The sequence below is a fragment of the Ammodytes marinus genome (assembly GCF_949987685.1).
Source record: "Ammodytes marinus genome assembly, chromosome: 23".
NCBI lineage: Eukaryota > Metazoa > Chordata > Actinopteri > Uranoscopiformes > Ammodytidae > Ammodytes > Ammodytes marinus.
Genome location: NC_137227.1, coordinates 5547828 through 5554995, shown reverse-complemented (window position 1 = coordinate 5554995; position 7168 = coordinate 5547828).

Sequence of the window (7168 nt, the reverse complement as noted above, 5' to 3'; positions counted from 1 at the left end):
TCTCTCCCTCTCTCCCTCTCTCTCCCTCTCTCTCTCTCTCTCTCTCTCTCTCTCTCTCTCTCTCCCTCTCTCTCTCTCTCTCCCTCTCTCTCTCTCTCTCTGCGGATGAGGGTCTCTGGCTCTTTTGTTCATCCACCCGCTCATGTGGCCTCCTCCCGTTGCCATGGCGACCGGGTGTATACATACTGTTGCTCCAGTAGAGAAGGCGAGATGGAGACGAGAATTGGACACGTAGACATGAGAGACTCATAATTAGCCGTAACAGAGTATTCAATGTAAAATATGTCATGCTTTGGCAACACTGTTTTTTTTTAAACAGTTACGCCAATTAAGCTTTTTAAATTGAATAAAATTGAGAAAGGAGAAGAGCCAAAAAAGCGGTAGAAATATGGAGTGATTAAGAAAACAAAAAATGGAATATGAATAGGAAACATACGTTGGAAAATGCTAATATCCTCTCCCTGTCTGGTGCAGAGGCAGTTTTCTTCAGATTATTTCCTTCAGCCTGAAGTGACTCTCCAATACCAAACCCAAAGCTAATCTAAAATAAAACATGTCATTCTTATTTGGATGCTCAGCGATTCTTCATTTTCCTATCTATTTTTTTTTTGACAGAAGATAATTGAAATTTTTTGGGGGATGCACAGCAAAGTTGTAAAGTAATCTTCTGTTCCTGAAACTCATCATTTTGCGTGTTCAGCGTCAGAGACCGATTGGAGAACAAGAATGTGTGAAAGTGCCTCTGATCGGAGCGTCAGCAAAATTGTTTGAAAATGTCAAATGTGCTGCGATGAGAATTTAGAACATCTTATTTATAATAAGTTAAAGGGATAAGACACACAAACAGGGGAAAACAGAAAAAAGGAGGACAACATGTTGCAGAGAATGAAAGGTGATTTTTAAAGAGAGTGACAATAAATATCAGCATCCTCTTCCGGGCAGCATCTTCCTCCTCCCTGGTTGTGTGTGTGTTTGCTGTATTAGAGGCCCCTGCAGGAATCCAAACCCTGCAGACGAGCAGCCATCTGCCATATTGGCTCCAGTCCAACGAAGTGCAGCGGAGCCAAGATGGCGCCCTGTCACGGTCATTCAAAAGAATTACAGTCAATATCACAGTCAAAAAATGAGACATATATTAATAGCATACTAAGACATAGGCCTACAGACAGACCAAAGCCTAACTATGGGTACATTATTTGCGCCACTGGCTTATGGGTAAACAAACAGCAATTACGAGTTTAGCTTAGTGTAAATTCAAATATCACAAGGCTGTGAATCTGTTTATATTAAAACATGTGTTATATATGTATGTATCTATATATGTCACATCACATGATTTGCTTAAATGTTGTGTTTTTATCATATAACATCTTTGCAGCGGTTCAATCAAAAGCAAATGCAAACACATAAAAACTCTGAATCGTCTGTACTAGTCTGTGCACGCGAGCAACCTTGCATATTACATTTATATAGCATTACATTCACACTACATTTTTAAAGTATACATATAATTTCTTTACAGGGGAGAAAGAGAGGATAAGAAGAGGAATATAAAAGACTGGATATACGTATGGATATTACGCTGACACGAGATGACCTCAGCTGCAGACAACTTTGCTTCTAGACAACGAGCAAATGAAGTGTAATTGACATGTCTTTGGTGCGACAAGATGAATGAGCGGAGGCTACATTGACTGGTATGTGAAGTTGGTCACAGCCTGCATGCATGGCTGGTGACCTGCTCATCAGGAGTCTGTTTGACTGAGCACAAATCTGGTTAAGGAAATATGAAGGGGAGAAGTAGGGTAAAAGAGGAGCTGTAAGTATCACAGTGATTAACCATTAGGACACACACACACACACGCACACACACACACACACACACACACACACACACACACACACACACACACACACACACACACACACACATACACACACACAGAACTTTGGAAGGATAGTGACACTCTGATCTCAATCCAATGTTAAACCATCCAGATGCATCATGGTTCATCCTGGTTTTATTTCGCTTACCAAGGAGGAACAGTGTGAGGTTAAAGTCTAATAACTGAATAGAGTTGACAATTAGTTGACATGTTTGCAAGCAACTGGGAATGTTTTGATAGGCAGGTGCTCCAATGTTAGGGGCAGTTGCTATGGTGTTAACTGGTGGTTGCCAGGGTGGTACCAAGTTGTTGCCGTCTTCATTTAATAATTCATTTCTCTGAATAGCAGTCGAGTCGATAGTCTGGATACCAGTTAAAATGAATAGACACGTGTTTCTTTCTCTGTGCATCAGTCATTACTGTGCTGTGAACACCATTTGTATATTTCAATACTTTGCTCAATAGGCTAATAGCTGTTAGTGAAATTGCTGGAGTTCAACTTTGGGAAACTATGACCAACAAATTAGCTATTAATCATCTTGACAGTGAAAAGGCAAACAGTTCAAACTGAAGGAGCCATCTTTCTTTATTGCCTTTGTTGTCTGTTGGGACAGTGTCTCAAAAGCAAAATGGTTTGCAAACATGAGTCAGGAGCTTTTATATACATTCTATGGTCAGGAGTCGATTGTAGAAAGTTATTGCCCAATTAGCAACCAAGCTAGGCCAACCACCTACTGAGTTTGACAACTGACCAGTGGCGAGCTTGTTAGCTTGGATAGCTTTCTTTTTGTTCTTTCATTAGTTTTCCTAATAATAACCTATTGGACTATTATTAACAAATGTGGGTGCAATGGTGAACAAAGTAATAGAGGGGATACAACTAAAGTAGTTCACCAACTAGCCCTGCAATAGTCCCTGACTCACCAAAGTTTTTGAAAAGACATGCAGATTCACGTCGCTGTGAAACTTGTTGTGAACAGGCCTGTATGGTTGGGTGGGTAGGCAACTGTAAATTATAAGTTGTATTTAAGATGTTTTTTTTAAAGTGTATAATTCATTTTGAATGGTTATGATTATACCAACCAAGTTGTCCTGGCAGAAACCCCAGTAGCCTAGTTTGCAAATATATGTAAAGCATTTGTATAACCTAATTGCAAGAAAAGAAAAAAAGATATAAAAACACACTTGTTCAGCAGAACAGAGAGACCCAAAAGTGTCAGAAACATTTATCCCTTCTCCCCTCTATACAGCTACATTATGCAAATTTCATTTTTAATAAGATGTTATTAATCGTACTCCTTTGAGTCTGGAGTTCTCACTGATGATACAATCTAAATGTATATGCGGGCCTATCGCTCTCTTTACCAGGTCACATGGATTATATGTGTCCCATATCCAGTGCCTATATAATTACAGATTACATGTGATTACACAACACACACTCTCACACAGACACACACACACACACACACACACACACACACACACACACATATTTAATCCTAAAATCATTCTGACATGCAGTGAAAGTCAGCATATTTCATTTGTTTGTCTTATGACTGACACCGTGACAGATTAAAACAGAGCACTTAATCGTCTTACTGTTATAATGTGCATGCATTTGTGTTAGAGCGTACTAGTGTGTAGCTGTATCTCAACTCGTGCAAAATCAGCAATATGTTAAGCGAGGTCGCTCTTGGGTCAAATGCTGCACTAAGATGTGCATCTGTGTGAAGGGATGCATGCATCAGTGTTAGCAATACATCATACAAGAGTATCCATTACTGATGATTGTGAGATTGTGTGTGCATATATGTGTGTTGTGTCCATTTCTAAACTCAGCTGGTGTCATGTGGGCTAACTCTGCGGGGCAGTGTCCCTCACAGGGGATTGTCACATTTCATAAAGATGCTGTTGATAACGTGCAGTGTGTGTGTGTGTGTGTGTGTGTGTGTGTGTGTGTGTGTGTGCGTGCGTGTGTGGGTTGGTGTGTGTGTGTGTGTGTGTGTGTGTGTGTGTGTGTGTGTGTGTGTGTGTGTGTACGTGTGTGTGTGTGTGTGTGTGTGTGTGTGTGTGTGTGTGTGTGTGTGTGTGTGTGTGTGTGTGTGTGTGTGTACTGGAGTAAGGGGTCTATAATCTACAGGATTACTCCCTGTTGATTGAGAATGAGATTAAATCCAACGCCAAGCAGGAGCTCCTCCTGCAGAAATTCAGATTAATGTGTGTGTGACGTCCTGTGCTTTTACCGATGCAAGTCCTAACGAAGACAGACATATCACAAGAAACATTTTGTCTGCCCTCAGTTAGAAAAGGTGTCACATTTGACCCTAAGCAGCTTTCTATGAGAATAAATGTATCCGATATAGCTAGAGTATTGCAGCAGAGGACATTGTCCCAGAGTATTCCAGATTACATTCACCTTAAGTGTCTTAATGTATTTGTTTCTCGATGCAGACTAAAAGCCAAAAATATCAGCAAATACAGAGGAGTCATGATTTACATACAATATATGAGGCAACATACTCCTGGCTTTCCAACTGTGTTCTGAAGCTTCAAAGACTCTCCGAGTCCAACCCAAATAAACATAAAAATAAGTCATTCTACCATATACTTTCCCTTACTGTCCATACACGGTCTGCCACACACTCAAACACACACACATGCAAAACCCCTCCTCTCCTCAGTTCTGACTTTTAAATACACTGTCAGGTTTTTGTATTTTCATGTCTTTGTTGAGACACAAACAAAACCTGAAAAAGGCCTCTGGGCTCCTGCTCACAATCTCACAATCAATGCTTTCTGACATTAAAAAGGGGAGGGGAGGGGGGCGACACACAGCCCTGTTGGCACTTTCCTATTGTGTGCCACTGATCTGGTTTGAAGTGCAATTCCTGGGAGGTGAAAAATCCCTTTCTGTCTCATTTTCTACAAAAACAAGGTGGTGGAATTGACTGTCAAGAAGGTGGCCTCCATTTTCCCCTAAGAGTGTTACAAATTTCATTGTTCACTTCTTAAATGCAATGGTATGCAACTACGATTACCTGTAGGGACAAATCAAGAACAATGTATGTAAATGATAGTGGTATTAATAGTGTATAAACCTATACTATGCACTATGTAGCTGAAAAGCCACCTGATTACACACAATACAATCACTGTCCGTACACTGCAGAATCGATACACATTTGATCCAGCTATCCCAACTAATTGAGGGAAAACTATCTGAAAGTATCGACGGTGTGCCTGCTGTAGCATTGAATCAATAGCAACCACTCAAACCATTGAAATGCCGCAAAAGGATAATCACAAGAGAAACTGTAACCGTGCTGTCCAACTGATACAAAGTAGGGGTCGTTCTAGGCTTTGAAATGTTTTGCCAAACATGACCTATTGGAAAACTGAATAGGCCTTCTAATGAGTCGATACAGTGTAAAGCACTGCAGAGGCAAAACACTGTCGATATCAACAGTAGTTAGCTGGGCACTCAAACACTCATGCCCACTAGCACACAAATTGACAAGCTACGGCAATCCTGTGATAAACTGAATCTGAAGAAGAGTAGTTTAGAAGAAGTAATTTAACCCATTCACTGTTTTGCCGAAAACAATCGCTCTCGGTCTATTTTTCCTTCTTTCTATACTACTTGATTGCATGGACACTGACAACCTTTTGCCTTAGTTCCTTGTCCACACTTGTGAATAATTACATACCAACAAGATTGACTGTCTGTCCAACTGCTGCACCTCAAACACCACTTCAATCAGCAATCAGCAATCAGCGAGATCGTCTGGCTTGTCACGGTGGAGACAGGACATCAGCTTGTGAGCTGTTTGACTGTGATGGCTGCCCGAACTGTCAGACCAGGGACCAACAAATGTATGTGAGTATTTGTGACCCATTTAACCGTTGATTTTGACCCAAGTTCACAAGAGGAAGTGTGAAGTGCTTTTATTGATGAATCATGTGTTAGTTTGATAAAACAGTACCAAAGGAAAATAAGGGTTTATTGTGTAAAGGTAAGGGGTATTACAAGGTTACGTTGGTTCACACAAAAATACTAAGGTTTCATAGGAGAATGGCCGTCTCCTCTGTCTTGGAAACAGTCCTCCACTGGCTTCAGGCGGTCCTCACAGTCATTGACCACTTAAAGGTTAGGATTGGCTCTTGGGCTGAGTTCACCAGATTGGAGGAGGTCAAAGTACAGCTGAGCCAGTTCATATTATGTTTCTTTGCCCCTCTGTCACAATGCATTCATGTTTTCTTTCTCTCATGATGATAATAAAATGGTGAGATTTTGAGAACAACTGTTAATTTTTCTTAAGGAATACTGTTGCCTAAGTTCAGCCCGTTCATATTTGCCCAGAAGTTTTGTGTCAGAAGACAGACAGGAGGAATTATGTGTTTCAACCAGAATTCAATTAATTTCTTATCAGAACGGAAATTACTCTGTGCAAGAACCTAAGGCAGCCTTCTGAAGCACACACTTACTCACACACAGGCCCACACACACACACACACGCATGCATCTACTCAATCGCAGTGTTTTCTCATGTTAAGATCACTTTATTTGTATTTCAATGAATATGTAACATGTAAAGGAAGCTATATTCACCCAACAGGTTTGATAATTAAAACATGGAAAATGTTGTAGCAATATAACTGTCTACGGAACACAATCTGTATTCAATGGCATAGCACAGCATCACATACCAAGAATGCATCTCACTACCGTAGACTGTGTGCTGAGATATAGAAGAAAACTACTTTACATTTTATCTGGGAAAACTGTGTATTTACAACCTGTATTATTGTGCTTGTTGCACCACTGGATCAATATGAATTGATGTCATGAGTAGAATATTACCAATGCCAATGGAGCCTGCTGTATGACCTCTGTTGACATCTGAGGGAAGGGAAAAACAGTTTTAAAATGACAAATTAAAACAAACCATTAATTAATCATAAATGTTTGACTTTGAGATGCTTATTATTTGTCACATTCTCTTAACCTGTGGAAAGACTGACTTTAAACTAAGAAGAAGAAAAGGTGACTATGAACAGCAGTCCTTGGTCTCTGTTATTAGGAAACTGAATTATTTTCATATTTAATCTGTTTTTAATTTGAAACAACACCCCATGTTGACTAGAATGCACAAAGCTGGCGGAAAACACATCCAAGCAACAACATCAAAGGCATAACAGCTGGCTCCAAGGTATTTGGTGCATTTGACACACATTGCGTCAAATGTCATATGTCTAGACAGGAATAGACTCACCAAAAC